General features: G+C 37.7%; 1 long non-coding RNA gene across 1 annotated transcript in view; it reads right to left on the bottom strand.

Moving 5' to 3' along the window:
• The window catches only part of LOC104873307, a 29,066-nt gene that overhangs the window by 6,036 nt on the left and 3,543 nt on the right, over positions 1-19,487 (bottom strand). Inside the window, exon 2 of the long non-coding RNA XR_783432.1 lies at positions 4,817-4,915. This is a non-coding gene — a long non-coding RNA (uncharacterized LOC104873307). The remainder of the gene's footprint in view (positions 1-4,816; positions 4,916-19,487) is intronic.

The following is a 19,487-nucleotide window of genomic DNA, read 5'->3' as shown; positions in this document are numbered from 1 at the left end:
AAATGGAATACTACTCGGCCATAAAAAATGAGAAATTAGATTCATTCATAGGAAAATGGATACATATTGAGGATACACTCCTAAGTGAAATAAATAAGTCACACATGTGTAAATACCAAATAGTTTCTCTGGTGTGAAAAACTATAATAGTACATAAGATCCTAATGATATAATTGACCATGTGAAATAGGAAGAAAATGACTAAAGGTGTCGGGAAAATGGGAAGGGTAGGGGAAAGGTAACAAGGGAAAACAAAAAAATATGACAAAATGAAAAAAGTGTCTGTATGTGGGGAGGGGAGGAGGGGGGTGAAGGGAGGGCATGGACAAGGGGATGAAAATGAGAACCATGACCTGTCATGTAAAGGTACAAGATCCCAATAATGAACATAATTGTACTGTGTACCTTAAATGTACCAATAACTCAATCAATAAAAAAAATTGTATTCTGTGACCACTTATCATTCATCCCAGGGATGCAAAGATGGTTCAACATATGAAAATCAATAAATGAAATATACCACATCAACAGAACCAAAGACAAAAACCACATGATCATCTCAGTAAATGCAGAAAAGAAAATTTGACAGAGTCCAGCACCCATTCATGATAAAAATCAAAATAAAATTGGAATAAAAAGTTGATATCAAAAAAGTTGCTATGTCACTCTGAAAAAGGCCACGTATGAAAAACCAACATCTAATATCATACTAAATAGTCAAAAACTAAAATCTTTCACTCTAAAATCAGGAACAAAACAAGGATGTCCACTATCTCCACTCCTGTTCATTATAGATCTGGAAACATTAGGCAGAGCAATTAGATAAGATGAAGAAAGAAAAGAAAAATGGATAGGAAATGAAGAAGTTATACTATCACTATTTGCTAATGATATGATACTCTACATAGATGGCCCCCCAAAATCTACCAAAAGACTCTTAAAATTAATAACCAAATCCAGTAGCATAGTAGGATATAAAATCAGCACTCAAAAAATCAGTAACATTCCTGCACATGAATAACAAACTCACTGAAAGAGAAATTAGAGAAATGATATCTTTCATAATAGCATCAAGAGAGATGAAATACTTAAGAGTAAGTCTAATGAAGGAAGTGAAAGACCTTTACATGGAAAAATACAGTATTCCGAAAAAAAAGAAAATCAAAGAATCAGAAAATAGAAAGACATCCCCTGTTCTTGGATAAGGAAACCAATACAGTGAAAATGGCCATGCTTCTAAAGCTATTTTTACAGACTGAATACAATCTCAGTCAATATACCAATAGCATACCTCATAGAACTAGAAAAAGCAATCCTAAAATTCATACAGAACCAGAAGATAGAGTAGCAAAAGCAATTCTGAGCAACAAGTGCTAGGCAGAGGGTATCTCAAGTCCTGATTTGAATTTGTACTACAAAGCTACTCTTATAAAAACAGCATGGTACTGGAAAAAAGCCAGATCTGAGGATCAATGGAAATGAGTAATAGATACCTTTGACAAAGGGGCCAAACACCTTCACTGGAAGAAAGACAGCCTCTTTAATCAATGGTGCTGGGAAAACTGGCTTTCCACATGCCAAAAATTGACCCTATGCCCACATCTCTCACCAAGCACTAAACTAAAATAGAAATGGATCAAAGATCTAAATATTAAAACAGAAACAACCTGCTGGAAGATATAATAGGTAAAACTTTTGCAGTCATAGGTTTAGACAAAGATTTTATGAACAAAACCCCAATCGCACAGGAAATATTTCAAAGAATCAACAACTGGAAACACATAAAATTAAAAAGCTTTTGCATAGCTTCAACCACAGAGTGAAGAGACAACCCATAGAATGGGGAAAAAATTACCAGCTATCTCTCAAACAAGGGTCAAATATCTAGAATATATAAAGAACTTTAAAAAATCAGATCCCTCAAATTTAAAAATCCAATCTAAAAGTGGGTATCTGAAATGAATAGAAACTTCTCAGATAAAAAAGCATAAATGGCAAATAAAAATATGAAAAAATATTCAAAATCACTAGTTATTTGATAAATACAAATTAAAACAATACTGAGGTTCCACCTCACTCCAGAAAGAATGGCTATCATCAAGAAACTAAGCAATGACAAAAGCTGGCAAGGCTGTAGGGTAAAAGAAACTGTTCTCCATTTTTTATGGGAATATAAATTGATCCAACCACTATGGAAATCAGTGTAGAGACTCCTTAAAAAAGAAAAACTAGAGGTTCCATTTGATTCAGCTGTGCACCTGTTAGGTATTTTCCTGAAAGAGCCAAACGCCTTATGCCACAGTGACATACAAATGCCCGTGTTTTTAACAGCACAATTTATAATAGCTAAATCTTGTAAGCAGAGCATATGCCACTCGACAGACGAATGGATGAAAAAAACATGGTATTTATATGCAGTGGAGTACTACTCTGCCATAAAGCAGGATACATGAGTCATTTATAGGTAAATCACCTTGAGACTCTAATTTTATATGAAATAAATCAGACACGCAAGTTTAAATATATTATTTCTCTTATGTGATAAAAACAAAAGGGTAAATAAAAAGCAACATGAAGGCTAGATATTGAGAATGAGGAAGAACGTGTTCAAGTCAGAAGGGGAACAAGGGGAGGGGAAAGGGAAAGAAGGCAAAGGGGAACATAAAGAAAGGGAATGGAAGGGGAAAAACAAAGCTTCTGAAAATAGGGAAGAAAAGAAGAGCTGAAAGGAGAGGGGGAATGGGAAAAAACAAAGAAGGCATATTATGTACAGGTACAAATTCCCTATGATGATGCGATCATTGTGATTGGCACATATATAATAATAAAAATAAATATATATATTAAAAATGAAATAGAGTATCTACAAAATACAATAAAGATCATAGGAAGTAGAGAAATAGATCTCTCTCAAAGGGAAAGAGGATCAAGAAATGGAGGGGGGGTAAAAAGGGAAGGGAAAAGGGGTGAAAAAGGAATTAAGATGTGTTATGCACATGAACCAACTCCCCACAAGAAAAGTAAACATTAGTGTACTACAAATATGTACTAATTAAAAATATAAGAATTTCCCCATTCGACGCCACTGGAAAAGTACAGCCGCAAGATGAGAGCCAAGTTAAATGTTGGTCTCTCATATCTGTAGAATTAAATCTTGCTTCTTTTCCAGGTTATCTAATGCTTGAGGGTTTTCTTGCCCATCACTTCCTCTGGTTAACATTTGTTTGCATGCCAGGTTAGTTATATTCCTATTTTTCTCTTATCTGATTATTTAATCTTGCAACACATATTGACTGAATACACAGTAACATACAGGTATTGTTTTAAGGGCTTCTGTACAGTTGTGAGCAAACCAGAAAACAAAACAAAAAATTCCCTGCATTCATTGAGCTTATAGTCCAGGGGATCACACGATTATATTTTACTATTTCAACATGTATATTCTAAAACACTGAGGGTCAGAAATTAATGTTGTTATCACCTCGCTATTAAGAAAGTGCCTGAGCCATACTGCTAAATTAATGCATATTCTTCAATAAGTGAATAAAAAGCCACTATTTTGGAGCATATCAATATCTCATTGAATTGTCCTAACAGGAACATACATGCATACTCTTACATCAATGACATTTTTCTACTATAGTTCAGAGGTCAGTTAACCTGCCAAGTTCACAAAGCTAATAAAAACTAAAGATTCAAAATCTGAATGCATTTATTTAACCTCAAAGCTATGTTGAGTCCTACACAGCCTCGCTTCATCAAAGCAATCGGGCTATAATACGGAAATACTCATTCCAAGGAGGATTTGGTTGAACTGGATTTTCCCAGACCAGGTGAAAGTTCTACATCTTATTTAAACCATTTGGAAATTAATCTCAGAAGTGACCATCTAAGCTAAGAAGGGATAAGATGCCAAGCATGAAATCAGTAACAGGAGAACAAGGAATTGTTGCTCAGCCTTGAAAATTAATCAGACAGAACCTCTCAAACCCTTCAGCAGTACACGTACCAAACTAATATTTTCCTAAAATGGCTACATTCCTCTGATCCTAAGAATAAAAGTGATCATAGATGAAACCAAAAAATAGCTGTGTATTTGCCCCAAATCTAAAAATGTTGTAGTGATCCTATAGGAATGGTATATTTTGAGTATTTACAGTGTTATATTGTTTTCTAATTATCACATTTGTCTAAAGCTCATTCACCCAGACCTCCAAAAAAATACAATGTCCCCATGTGCTTAAAACTGTTTTATGCTTCACAGCATCCTACATAGCACTGAGCTACGCAGACTGGGCTCAGAGTCTAAGGGATGGAAACAGACTTAGGAAATCTGGTCCAGGGCTGACTATCTTTCCTGTCAAATTTGGTTTCCAAGATTTTGTCCTGTTAGTCCCTGCCACTGAGGACAGTACTAGCTTTTGTTATATTTCCAGATCATTCCAAAAGGCACAGCCGAGGTTATTCATCCTATCACATAATAGAGAAAAGTCGATTTTATTTTAAAATTAGCTTTGCTCCATTTAGTGAATCTGTGTTAGAAAATGTGCCTAAATTCACTGAAATGGTAGGCTGAATCTGTGCCTGAGGAGAAAAAAGAGAGGGAGGGAGGGAGGATAGGAAGGAAGGAGGGAGGAAAAGAGCGAGAGAGAGGAGGGCAACTGTGTGCTCACACTTGTGGGTGGCGAAGCATCTTCAGAAAGCTCCTCAGCTGCTCTGGAGGAGCACACAGTCTGTGCCATGGAAACGGTGGTTACCATGGAAAGAAAGTGCTATTGTGACGAGCTGAAGAAACATCTATGCAAAATCATCTTACCATGGAACCTCACACTTTCCAGCATTTGAAGAAATATGACGGGATTAGAGCACAGTCCTCTGGGGAGTCTCAGTCTTCTCCACGATCTTCCAAAACAATCTAGAAATCGAGATGACAGACTGAAGGCAGTGTGTACCTTGCTAAAGGGCTTGACAAGCAGTTAGGTGGAGAAATTGCCCACATCGTTTATCTATGGACTGCACAGCACACTATTAAATATTTTCTTTTAAAACCTACAAAGTATTACAAATGAAGAGAAAACATGGATAAAATTAACTTAAAGCGAACGGTTCCTGACTTACTGAAATCAGAATTGATGGGTTTCATCTAACTTATCTGTTAATAGGCTTTCTTGATGCCCCGTGTTACCATAATCTCCAAAGCACTGGACAAACCAGTACATTTGTTTATCTTTATCACTCTTTGCTTACTAAAGAACTTGCTTTTATTAAAGATATCAATCACCTACACATCGTTTAATAGGCTGTGTGGCGCACCGGAGGTTAAAAAAAAAGCGAAAATAGGGTAAAGGATGAGAGCAGTGTTTTAACAAAGCCCCAAATGCATTAAAGAGGCAATAAAATAAGCTTTCAATAATATAATATTTTATCATTTTATATATATGTACATGTACATATATACACACACATATATTAGCCAACTTGATACTAAAATTAGTTATCTGAAACATTTTGGAACTGGGAAACGGGAGGCTGAACAGCAGTCGTTGTCTCCACTCTACACTCATTGTCTCCACTCTACACTCAATTTTGTCTGCTTTCTTTAATAAACAGTCCAATGATGCTAAGCGGAGAGAAACGGAGTACATTTTGTGTCTCACAAGGAGCTTCTCTAGCTACTTGCATAGGACAGCCGAATGTTTTTGCCTCTCCACCCGGTAATGAAACCAAAAATGCAGCCTGGCTCAATGGGGATGTGGTGTCTGAGGGGCCACTGTCCGAAACCTGCTGCACGAGGCTGCTGACAGGCTGGTTAGAGCTCCCTACCCACATCACAGTGTGGGAGGGACACGCAGTAGCTTTGCTTCTGAAACTGCTCTCCTCTCCACAATCTTTCAGTGCAAGGAACATAATATCATATTTTATCTCGTCTTCTGGGATTAAAAATATTGATTGAAATTTTCATTGGAAGCTTTTCTTAAAAGACACTTTCTTCCAAACCTCTGCTTTCTACTCCATTGCGAGTCAGCTCTTTTTCTTGCCAAAATTCAGGAAAGCAATTAGGCTCAAGGGTTTTATAAGCTGCACCAGTTCAGGGCAAATCTATTGAACTTGCTGAGAAATTCTTGTTCATTCACTGTGAAAATTTTGATGGTTTTATCCTTTCTTTTGATAACCACTTAGTTTTAGAAACCCGTGTAACATATGTACTGCAGGATTTCAAGAGAGGCTGTCCTAATTAAAGTGTTGTGATGTTCAAGGGGAAAGTACTAAACATATTCTTTTAATAACTGCCATTTTCAAGTTCAAATATACACCAGAAAGACTGGAAGCTAGAATATAAAGGGAAGTTAGCATAAGCACTGATAGAAAATATATTAAGCCAATCTACACCTCAGGCTTCTTTGAATACTTCAGGAAAAGAAAGATCCTTCATCTTCTGTCAAATGCCCCTGTTGCAGGTGATCATAGTCATGTTTCACAGAAGACATATGGCCATGTTTACAGCCATCAGGCAGCATTTCACAGAGCTATGACACCATGTGTCCAGCAACTAGCCTTCCTGATTGCGGTTAATTAGGGAGGAGGTGGGAGGCATTTTAAAAATAATAATAAAACAAAGAGATGCTAAAAGTTCCCAGGCCTGTTTACAAGAGTAGATAACAAGAAGTACTGATATTAAAATTATAAAAGCCCAAGAGTATTGGACATTTTGCACAAGTCTTTTCCTAAGTAATGAGGTATAATATGATTACAACCAGAACAACAAAACAAAGAAATTATTTAAACATGAAGAAAGGAGATCAACACAATGACCCCACCCATCAAGGTGTTACCTGGGAAAACTGCAAAGGTAAGAAATAACTTGAACATTCCCTAAGTGCCTTTTAGGGGAAAGATTCTAAATCCAAACGGCCACAACTTCTTTATAGTTAGCAAATCTAAGATGCAGTGCACTCAAGATAAAATTATATGGGGACCACCGAGTATGTTGCACAATTAGTGGCAACAATGCTGTCATTTCTATTTTTTTTTCCTCCCAAAGTAAAATACAAGGAATGTAAGTCCTAGGCTAGATACATAGTATGATTTAGGACTTCAGCTTTTCAACACTCCCTTTTTCAAATTTTCGATGTTTCTTCCTTAAGCCCCTGGAAAAGGCGTGGCAAAAGAACAGTCCCAAGAGAGTAAACTAAGCTCACAGCTAAATGAAATGAAGCATTTAGTAACTCCCTCTTCTTGTGGTTTACAAATCTCCCCTCTGGAGGGTGGCTCTGTGTGTGATTGTGTAGCTGTATGTCCGTGTGTGTATGTGTGTGTGTGTGTGTGTGTGTATACCATTCTATTTATTACAGACTTCTTCCTTCAGGCTGTTCTGAAAATCTGAAAACACATACACTGGTAATTGTGTCATTTTTTTTCTCTATTTCTCTGCTTTGCAGAAGCCAGATGATAATGACATTAGATAGGTCGCATGATAGCAGTTTAATGGCCTGAACTCAATCCACAGGTACATTGTTGTGCTTGCCTTGGGATCTGTCCTCATTGCTGTGACATGACAGAAAATACCACCAGAGTCAGGACAGATGGCACACTGCAGTGATGGAGACAGTGTATCAAGGAGCCCAGGAGATGCAGACCCGCAGCCCCAGGAGCAACTCTGAGGCCACCCTGATCTCCTCAGTGATTCTCACCCTGCTACTAACATGGAACCTTCTGGGGACTGGTGCTGAGCACACAGAAGCGAGCAACATGGACCTGGCCCTCAGGTGGCCCATTGTTTCTTAGGAAAAGACTTACAGGCCATTAAGTACAAACATACACTAAAATGAACGTGGAGGTTAAACTAAGAAATTCACTAAGTGCCTTAGATAAAAAAGTAGAAATTCAAAGCATTATAGTGTTTATCCACTTAGCTAAGTACAATACCTAGAGTCTTGGTATCTGCTTTTATTTCTTAGAGAAGTTTTCAGGATAGCACTTTTGATTTTCAGGAAACTGCTTTATAAAGGTAATATCACAAGTTTGTTAGAATTAGAATGTGTGTTATAGTACATATAAATATATTTTGTTAGATATAAAATATAAACATTATAAAATCCTTTGTAGACTCTAAGCTATCATATAAATACTGAGAGAAGTTTTTGTAGTTGAATTATTACTAATCTTTTTTTCACTGTGGGTAGCTATAAGGCAGAGATAAAGAAATTATGAACCACGGGCAAAATCTGGTCCAAAGAGGCCCCAATAAATCCATTACATATGCTCATGGTTTTAGCACTGTCAATTACTCAACAGGAGAGTCGAGTCATTGACTAGGACTTTATCAATTTACTGTAAAATTTTTTTTTGTTATTTAATTTTCTTTGGAATTAAAAAACACACAATTCTTGGATTAGAGGCTTTGTAACCACATAAGCGGAAACAATACACACCATATTTCCTCTGGGAGATTTTATAATGCAACTTTGCCTATTAAAAAAATTGAGAAATCTTGTATTAAAGAAACCCATGTAGATTTGTTTCTCAAACTTATTTGCAGTTTTTTTTTCTCTACCAACATGTATTAACAAATGCTTCAAAGACAGTGCATTGGTAACACAAGAGAAACTCGCTTCTTCTGCACCTTATGTAATACCAAGAATTATATTCTTTATAGTTCAGGCTTTCTTTTCAAGACAGATAACCAAGGCTTTACTAAGAGACGTCTCCTATTATCCTATCCTGGCTGGCTTTTATGGTTTGGATCTTAAATATCTCCAAAGGCACATTTGCTTTACTTGGTTGTCAGCTTGTGGCACTACTGGGATGTGGAGAAACCTTTAGAAGCTAGGCTTGTAGCAGAAGGAAGTTAGTTAGATTACTGAGAGTATGCCCTTAAAAGGGATAATATCAGTCTCTGTCTCTTCTCCCTCACCCCTTTCTCTGCCCCACTTCCAGTGGCCATGAGGTAATGCTCATGTCCCTGATGTTCTACTTTGTGATAGTAGTTAACAGCCACTTTATGACTGTAAGGTCAGTGAATGAAAGCAAAGCCCTACACGCAGAAAGATGGGGCATAAAGATGGCAAAGTCCTGAGTGCCTAAGTGAATTGCTAAGACACCATACCTATATCAAGCTACCAACTCCTAGATTTTTTTTATTTCATTAAATAAATGCATAACTTTTGTTTATGGCAGTGTCGTAACTGGTTAAGTGCTTCTTTAATTTCAAAAGATATATGAATCACATACAGATTTATTAAAATACAAATTCTGATTCAGTAGTCCTAGGCTCTGGTCCCTACCAGCTCCCAAGAGATGCTGATGCCGGTTGATGAGTCACACATTGAACAACAAGGTAATAGAGTTTCTGTTATTTGCAAAAGAATAATATCATAACCAATATGTCTTCTGGAATTTATCTTCTAGAGAACACACTTAGGGAAATGGTGAGGATTCTCTGTCTTTTTCCCTGTTACAATAAATCATTTAGAAGGTTGTTCGAACTGGGACACCAATCAGAGGACATGGAAGCCCCTCCTATTCATTTCATATACCATAGATTTATGTACCATAGATTTTGCATTGTGGCCCATGAGGTCATATCAAAGGTCATATGTGAACTAGTGACAGAGAAGTGAAATTCCTTGCAGAAGTCTCTGTATTTGCATAGCTACCAACATTAATGATGAGGTTATATCTTAAACATCACATAAGTTCCTTAAAGGCTTACCTAATCTTTCATTTATAGGTAAGAAGAGTTAGGTCAAAGGATCCTTACTTAGTCCCCCAAGTCCCATGGGGAAGTGAGTAGGGGGAGGGCTGAGCGGGATGGAGGAATGTGTGCCCGAATATCCAGGTTTCAACACATGAATCTCTATTATAGATCTCCCTCCTTGCCCATAAAAAATTTTCTAAAGAAAATATGATGCTTTCAATAGTGTGTACCTTATATTGCAGTACACGATATAGCAATAGAAATGTGTCCAGTTTATATTTCCAAACTTCCCTATTGCCTATGTTTTAAGCGACAGCAAAGATGACAGCCATTTGTTCCCACCATGACTAACCTCCCTAAAGCATTATCAAATCTCCATTCTCTTTAGAGATATAGAGCTATGAAAACAGTTTTCCTGACCCTTTATTAAAATATAGGACCTCTTGCCATAATTAGGATTTGAGGAAAGTCCATTTCCTACATTTTTTAACCTTTCCATAATAAACTGTGGGTTTAAAAATAAGGTATACGAAATTGCGGACTTATTTACTACATTATTAGCTAAAGGAAAATGCATTGAGAGATTTAGGAGCAAATGAAAAAGTATAAGAAATGTATGAAGGGCTAAAATAGCTGAAATGTTCTATTTTTTTCTTTTATATAACTGGTGCTAAAGAAGGAATACGGGCTTTAGATTTTAAATGCCATCGCTGAAAAGAAGCTAACTTTTAAGTGTTTTGACATGCAGAGGAAGAGTTGAGGGGTCGATCTGCAATAATTTTATCCTGCCCATGTTTGATCGCATACCCATGCCTATGGCCTGCCAGTTGGCTTTTAGCACAATCACTGCTCATGCCTTCTGCAGCTCCCAGTGCTCATACAGTTTGTTACGATCCTGTAATTAGTCATTCACTAGTTAATTTCATTTTGGACTTATATAAAAATACTCTTTCAATGCTCAGGTAGCTAAGGTCAAATTCAAAAGGTGATTTGCTCGAGGCCATTAAGCCAGACTACAGAATACTCTTAAAATAGGCATTGAAACTTCTAAGTCTTTGTCAGCAGTTCATATGCAATTCTACACAGTTCTGACCAAGGGCTCTTTAATGTGACACTAGGGTTGGCACTTACTTATACAGGTAGAAATGGCGCCAGCCAGTTAGTCCACAGATTCAGAATTGATTTGGGTCAGACCACCCCACTGGGAACTCAGGCACAACCTTCATGTTCTATGGTACTTAATCTTATTATGTGTAATGCAGAGTTATGTGGTAAAATGAAGAGGGGTCCCCTCAAAGCCATTTATGTCCTTATCACTACAATCCGAGATTGTCTCACATGATGGTAACTTACATCATGTTCTGAGTTGAATTGTGTCTCCCAAAACAGATATTTTAAAGCTCTAACTCACTGGTACAAACAATCTTGATTTTATTCAGAAATAAGTTGCTGCAGATGTACTCAAGTTAAGATGCGATCATCGTGTTGGGCCCAAAGCCAGGGTGACTAGTGTCTTCAAAAGAAGAAGTCATGTGAAAACAGAGTAATACAAGAACATCATATGATGACACGTGGAAGGGATAGGCCAATGCAGCAGCAAGCTAAGGAAAGCCAAGAGTTGAGGCCGTAGCCAGGAGGTTGGAAGAGACAAGCAAAGATTCTACTGAGAGTTTCAGCAGAAGTATGGGCTTCCTGACACCTCATTCAGTTTTCTAACCTCCAGATCTATAAGAGAATAAGTTTCTATTGCTTTAAGCCACCAAGTTTGTTTTCTTTTGTTATGGTGCCCTAAGAAGCTAGTACACATAGTAAAAGGTACTTTGCAGATGTGATTTTAAGCTAAGGATAGTAAAATAGAATGATTTTTCTGGATTATTTGTGGACCCAATATAATCACAAGGGTCCCTCTAAGAGACTGACAAAAGAATTACAGTCATAAAAACCAGACCATATGATAATGAAACGAGGGGGTCAGAGACAAACAGAAATTTGTCAGAGATTTGAAAATGCTGTGAGGAAGAGGCCACAATGCAGTAAGCCTCTGGAAGCTGGAAAGGGCAAGAAAATAGATTCCCCACTAAGACGTCAGAAGTTCTATGGCCTGATTTTGGCTTAGTGAAACTGACCTCCAGAACTATAAGAAAATTAATTTGTACTGTTTACTCCATTAAATTTGTGATTATTTGTTATAGCATCTTTAGGAATCTAGTACAAGATGTTTTCCATGGTTAACTTATACATTGGATATATCAAAAGCAAAACTTCTTTAAATCTCTTCGTGTTACTGTGATTGTATTTAATTAAAAAGTTATACCAAACACTGGATACCAAAATTTTTGATGAAGAACTAATAAATCAAAATTATTTCAAGTGTTCAAAAATGTGGACACAATCTGTGATTGTATTTAATTAAAAAGTTATACCAAACACTGGATACCAAAATTTTTGATGAAGAACTAATAAATCAAAATTATTTCAAGTGTTCAAAAATATGTGGACAAAATTGTGTGTAATTGTAGCTCCTTAAGGACAATGATCCCATGCTAGTAGTCTCTACAATATATATAAAGCAGTGAGTTCCTCAGATTAAGCTTTTTCTAAATATTCTTTATCTGACTAAGTAAAACTTACTTAAGCAAGCAAGACAACAGTCTTGGGAAAATCCATATAGCCACGAGGTAAGAGAAGTGAACCAAATAAGTTCTTCCTTAGAATGCACATTCTACTCCTTCTCCACCAATAGAAAATATTGAGTTCATGGAATACAGCATTTCTTTGGGGTAACTGTTTCTTTGGATCACTCCTAGTGACTAATTAGCAGCCCAGATGCTTCGCACATTAGGGCATTTCCCCTTCCAGGAGGAGAGACAGATGTTCAAAGGATGATCCTAGCTAACACAGTAGCATCTGGCATTTAGCATCTTGCTGTGACTGATTACCTGATATATCACCCCAACGTGAGGTGCACTTGGAGCTCTGGAATGCAAAACTGGGCCCTGTAGTATAACAATACTCCCAGTGAGATTGGAGCTATTATATGTGGAAACAGAAAGGAGGAAAATAAAGAGTTCTAGTAAAACACAATCATGAACTTGATTTTTCATTAACCCAAACCTAAATGAGTATCCAAAAGACCACTTGGAAGGCATTTGAGAGGTACAGAACATGTAATAATAAGCTATATAAAGATATGTGACTGTCTGGGATTGTTTTTCCTAAAAATGTCTAATGTAGTAAAACAGAGTGGTCAAAACTATATTCTTGATGAAGAACTAATAAATCAAAATTATTTCAAGTGTTCAAAAATATGTGGACAAAATTGTGTGTAATTGTAGCTCCTTAAGGACAATGATCCCATGCTAGTAGTCTCTACAATATATATAAAGCAGTGAGTTCCTCAGATTAAGCTTTTTCTAAATATTCTTTATCTGACTAAGTAAAAAAATGTCTAATGTAGTAAAATTCCTAAAAATGTCTAATGTAGTAAAACAGAGTGGTCAAAACTATAGGTTTGGGGATTCAATGAAGGTAGAGCTTGTGTTCCAGTATAGACACTCACCTTGAATGCGACCTTGGGCTAGATAGGGAAATTTGAGCAGAATATTTACTCTTTCATGTAATATTCACAAATGTAAAATCGTGATCATTGCCACCTGATCAGGGAGTCATGAGAACTTTTGAAAATAGTATAAGCAAAGAACCTAGTATAGAGCTGCCACAGAATTTTATTCTTAAATGATGAATCCTTAGTGATTGCCCACTCTGTGGCAGGGCAATGTACTAAGAGCTTTGGTTACATTACTAAGAACAACAGAATATAAGTGGATCCAGGTCCACTTACAGAATGCCTGGGTCATGCCCCAGCTCTACCACATCCTCTATATACACTCAGGAAAGCTTACTTATTTTCTGTGTGCCTCGGCTTCCTCATCTTTAGTGAAATGTGCTCAGGTTTAAATGATCAGATGTAGTCAGTGAACTTAGAAGCCGTGAGTGCCACATGGTAAGCACGCATAAGGGTTAATGCTGTTTTTTCCACTTAATTGTCACATCTTTTTTGCTATAGATACTGCTATTGAGCATTTTTCAATAAAGAAGGAGAAAGAATCTGAGGTTCCAAGACTCAGATACAGGTAGACTTGCAGTTGGTTTAAGATTTAAGTTAAATGATACTGGAGTCCAGAGTTCACCAAATCCCTTTTGACTTTTCATCAACACTTTCCACAATGAGCTGCTGTATAACTTCAGGAAATGCCTTAACCACTAGGTATCTCATTTGTATAATGAGGGAAATGATACTGTCACTTCATCAGGTTGTGAGGATTTAATGAGATGGTACAGGAAATCCTATATTGCAAAATTTGGCACATAGAAACCATCCAAATATGTTAGGTACCATAATTATCACTACTCAAAGTCCTAAATACCAGCAGATATTTAGTGCCATATCTCCCCTTGGACAAGAAAAAGTGTCAATTTTTAGTATGTAACCAGACATGTCCTCATACTGTGACATTGTCCTTTACTATAGATCCACAAAGAATAGTTCTTGTGCCTTGGAAAGAGAAGCAATGCCTGGCTTTCTCTACAGCTTGTGTTGGGCTGGATCCCATGAATAAAATGCTGGCTGTTCAATGTAGGAATAACTACAGCTGAAAGTGTGCTGGTAAAGAAGTGACTTCACTAGCCCTAGAGCACTCCACCAGTGTAGACCGGGTGGACAGAAACAAAGGTAGCAAGTGACATCGTGGTGCTAGGACATTGGTTAAGAAAGAAAAATCATTAAATTAAAGGTTCAATTAAACACACAGTAAGAATTATAAGTGATAAAGCAGCCCAGCTTCCATGGGGGAAAATTGTATTCTCTGCACTATTAGTATAACTCTTGTACATTTCATACAGTGTTTAAAATGATAGTGAGATAATTGATATGACACTAGCAATTTCAAACATAGTATGTAAGAAATATTAGAAGCCTATTCCCTAGTTTCTTGCCAAATCAACCTTAAGAAAACATTCTTTTCTTAAGCACACTTTTTTCTGTAAGATCCTTTAATATCCCAGTGCTGCACAACAGGGCCATCCCTACTTTGTGGATGGACAGCGCCCTATCAGGGGATCCATTAGGTTTTGACGGGAATAGTAGAATGAGAATAGTAGGGTGACTAGTACACATGCTTAGCTAAAAGACAGTCCTAGTGTACATGCATGACAAACAGTTCCACGTGGCAAGCATCCAGAGAGATCTTAGCTGATAGGAATGAACCCCCAGAGAGGTGCTACTCAAGGTGAAGTGGACAAATATAGGTTTCACCAGTGAGTCACAATATAGGAGGATGGAGAAAAACTTCTGAATCATGAAAACAAGTACTGCCCTATAAAAGAAAGCAGATGAATGGCCTCAGGTAAACAAAAATTCTTTCTTTTACAGTTCTTTTTTGTAAGTGGACAATAACATTGTCATAGGATTCTGAACAAATAAGAGAATCCAGTTTCTGACTCAAAGTTACACGTATTCTCTTATCTACTGATAGGAAAAGTGGTGGCTACAGAATAGAGCTCAGAACATGCCATGGATTAATTAAAATACTGTAATAAAGAGGTTCTGATGCAAATACAATTTTTAACACAGGAAAAAGCAATTAAATACAAGTGAGGAAAAACTAAGAGCTGCTGGTCTTGGTGCATCATAAGCTATATATGTCAGCAAAGGCCATGAAATGCTGTAGCCCTTCTCCAGTAAGGCACAGCTCTAATAAAATCACACTAACAACCACAGTAGTTTTAGTAATGGTAATGCAAGTGCCTTCAATTAATCAAGATAACAAACTGAACCACATGTAAGAGAATCGTGGTATTAGGGGGCAGAGGGCTTATCCAATGTGGATTCTCTGAGAAGAAGTGAACAAAATCGCTGACGCACTATGGCTGCAGCACCCCTCAGTGGGGTTGCCAGGTAAAATACAAGGCTTCCAAGTAGACTTACATTTCCCAGGAACAATGAATACTATTTTTAGTCTAAGTATGTCTCATACAAACCTGCTAAATATATGTCCTTTTTAAAAATCTGATATTCAGTCTTTATATTGTTTTTTATTTTCTAAACCTAGCATCCTTGCTCCTAGGGCTTTAGACCAGGCCAGGCCAAGAGAGTGTGCAAGGAGTCCAAAACTGAAGCCTCCTTAATTTCACAGCGAAGCTGTCTCTGAACAGGTGCTGCTAATTGCTGCATTTCAAAGCAGAAACTGCTGAGCTTGAGGCCATGCTTAGCCTACAATATTAAATGTGGGGAATCACATCTAAAAGAAATTAGTATTATTGTAAAAGTTCACAGGCATGGCCAAAGTATGAATAAAGGTGATATGAGATAGAGTGGAAAGAATTAGGATTGCTCTGCCTAAAGAAGTGCAAAGAAAACTTTTGAGTACTGATTGATGAGTCAAAAATTTATACATGATATCTCAGAACTAAGAAGAAATTTATAATTTAATTAGTCCACTGGATCCAATATTTGAATACCTTCAGTGTCTTCCTAGCCAATGAGCATTAGGTACATCATAACACATTTAAACCTCAGCTCCAAGCACAAGCATATACACAAGAAATCTTTTTGTTTTCTCTTTTTATCTCAATAAAAAGAATCTAACTCCAAGGGTCATGTCTGCTAGGCTTGCAGGAAATTCTATGATAACTTCCTTAAAGCCCTCTTCCTCTCTCAGGGTCCCATTACAGTTGAAGAGTTTCACCTTAACATTCCAATTTTTTGAGCTACCAATGATTCCCTACAAAAGTGGTCCTCTTTCTTTCTGTGGTGAAAGTAGGTCACAGTGGCAAGACTAGAAGCCCTTTGCTGGGGGATCCAGCCTCCTTTGAGGCATCTTGTTCTTTAAAGATCAACCAGAGTACTCTCATTGTGACCTCAAAAAGACTCTGTCATCCTTGTACCTGGGCATCCCTGTTCTTGCAGCTTCCAAAGAGAGTCTCTTGCCCTTTTCACCATGAGGCTAGTAGAGGGTGGAGCCATTGCAAACATGAATATATTAAATTTTTTATAATTTAAGTAATGTACATCTCTGAAAATCTGTCATCTTAGGTAACTCACTAACTTTAGGCACAACCTACTTTCTGAGTGATTTTCTTTGAATTTTTAAAAGCTGAATCCCCCATATCTTCAACCCACTGGTTAAAGTTGAATCCTAGGGAGCACACACAGACTGTCTAATCTAAGAATGATGAGGAACTTTCATCTGCATAGAAATGCCTGCAGAGAGCACCATGCAGAAGGGGTCCGTTGAGAGACTGTACCTGGTGCTCCAAGGGAACAAAGGCCTTGATTAATTATTGACGTCTGATGGATGTGGTAGTGCCATGGGGACTTGTCAAGCCTGAACTAATCCATCTTCTAAACAATAATCCTTCAAAGGTTTGGAGCCCCATGAGCTGTCAGTTCTCCCGGCCAACAGCACCATCTCCTTCAGGCATTTACTTTATGACTCAAATTTAAGTTCTCTCATAAATTGTTTTCTCTCTACTGAGCAAAAGCCACTGTGAGAGTACGAAGTATACTCTCTTTTAAAGTATAGAGTCTGGAATTGATCACAAAAAACATTCAGATGCCTATGTGGGAATCTTCACCTCTAAAGATTATCTAACAAATGGAAAAAGTCTATAGAAAATTTTTGATTGGGATATAATAAAAAACTTGTTAGTTTACTTTTACTTTTGCAAGCTTCAAGTCTTTATTTGTTCAAACTGCCTTATTTCTGATTGCTACCTCTTTGTTTACTTTCTTTACCGTGTTAATAACTAAACTTTCAAATGAAAGTGACATCTCTTCTAACCCATTGAGTAAGGACCAGGTGCTCTTTTCACATTCCCACTATCTTAGTGATGTCTCCAGCAAAGCATTCCTCGCCTGCTGTTCATATTCTCTGCTGAGCTCACCATATCTCCAAGTTGACTGCTGATGCCTAAGACACTAGATGGTAAATTGACTTGGTGACACAGTGCCTGGCTGTACCTTGTGCACTGCCATTGCTACCCACAGAACACTCCTGCCATCCTCCGACATCCTGGGGCATCTCTGAACTTGCTACTTCTCAGCAACAGTGCTTCTCTTGCCTTTTTCACCAATGAGGCTGGACGTAGGAAAGTGGAGCCCTTTGACCCCCAGTAAGGGTAAAAAAATATGTGCTGATGGAAATCAGTAGTAACGTGATAAAACAGCATGGAACAACCTGGGGATACCTCCAGGTGCTCAATGAAAGCATAAGAGTGGGTAGGCACATGTCCCCAGGGATTCTTCTTGGACTTAATCACTCATCATTTGTTTCATGTGAAAAGAGCTCGGCCCAAGTCATCCCATACAAAAATAGTAGCATAAATGTCTAGCAATAGAGCAATGGAGCTTCTAGGAGAAATACACAGTCTCCAGTTCAATCTCCAGTCATCTGTTAGAGAATTTCAGCTGTTTAAACCCTTTAGACTGGAATCTCTGTGGTGGCCTAGGGAATTATAGTAACGAAATTGTAGTAGAAAGTAAAAAAACAGGCGAGAGGGAGGTTTTCAAAGGATAGCTTTCAGACCATGGGAACACAGACAAAGATGAGAACATGAGGTACCGCTGAGCTTGTGCTGGAGTTTTCTCAGCTTCCCTTCTGTCCCTTGGGAATAAGACAGGGCAGGGACCACTCTGATAAAACAGGGCAGGAGCTAACACCCAGAAGTACTCTGAAAGATGTTGGGTGGATAAGTACAGTGATAAAAGAAACTAGCACTCTACCGGCTATGATGAATTAATCCACTATAGGAAAAAAAAATTTTTTCAACTAATCTATTGCAAGGCTTTGTTTTCAGAGATGACACAACTGGAGATTCTTAAAAGGTAGAATGAGGTCAAATTTGGCAAAGGGGCGCGTGTGGGCTCTCAGCCTTCCTATGCCTCCCCAACCTTACCCAGGAAATGAACTTAAGGAGGCAAATTTTACTTGGTGTAATTAGGTATTTTTATCTTCATACCTAAACTATCACCAGTGGCTGTGTTAAAATAATATAAAATGAGTGTTGTTTTAAGAACAAAAATACTGTTTATAAATTTCAATTGAGCCAATATCTTCTTTTTTAATTTCCTGAGATCGTCTTAGTAAAAAGCAAATTAAACCTATTTGAGATAGGCTCTAAATGACTGTTATTCAATTCTGTTGGGGGCTTTTACTCTTGGCTGTGGCTAGAAAAGAAGATTCACAGTGAAGGGGCCTGTGGGGGTGCCTACCATCTACCCCCATGTTTTCATAAATGGAAGCAGCCAGGCAAAGAGCACAGCTGTCACCGTTTCCCAAACATGCATCAGGGGTGGGAGCTACTTGAGCAAGGGCCAACATGTCAGGCAGGTTGCCTCGCACAGCAGATCTAAAATTTTATTAGCAAAAACTTGAACTGTTTAGGCAGGTTTGGGGCTTTGTATATATGTATAAAAATAGATCAATTTGCTCAACCTGCCTCTACCCTGTCCATGCATCAGTTCTGAAAACTCACCCGTAACATGCCCACGGTCCCCTGATGTTTGAAATGGCCAGTGAACAAAAGGAGTTAGAACAGACTAGATAAGATGAAAGATTCATCTGGAACGGAAATCTGGAAAGGTTTGTTTAATCTCTCTCCCCTGTGCATCTTCACATTGCAGATTCCAATTGGAATGGAAATGCCAGGTTACTGGGAGAGAAGGTTGTCCTTGTAATGTGTCTTGGCCAATTGGAGATTGGCAGTATTCATGCTCTCTCGAGAGCAACTT

The sequence above is a fragment of the Fukomys damarensis genome, unplaced genomic scaffold (assembly GCF_012274545.1).
Source record: "Fukomys damarensis isolate Sample0158 unplaced genomic scaffold, DMR_v1.0_HiC HiC_scaffold_33, whole genome shotgun sequence".
Classification (NCBI taxonomy): Eukaryota; Metazoa; Chordata; class Mammalia; order Rodentia; family Bathyergidae; genus Fukomys; species Fukomys damarensis.
The sequence above is the reverse complement of the archived record's forward strand: the minus strand, read 5'-3'. Positions and strand labels throughout refer to the sequence as shown.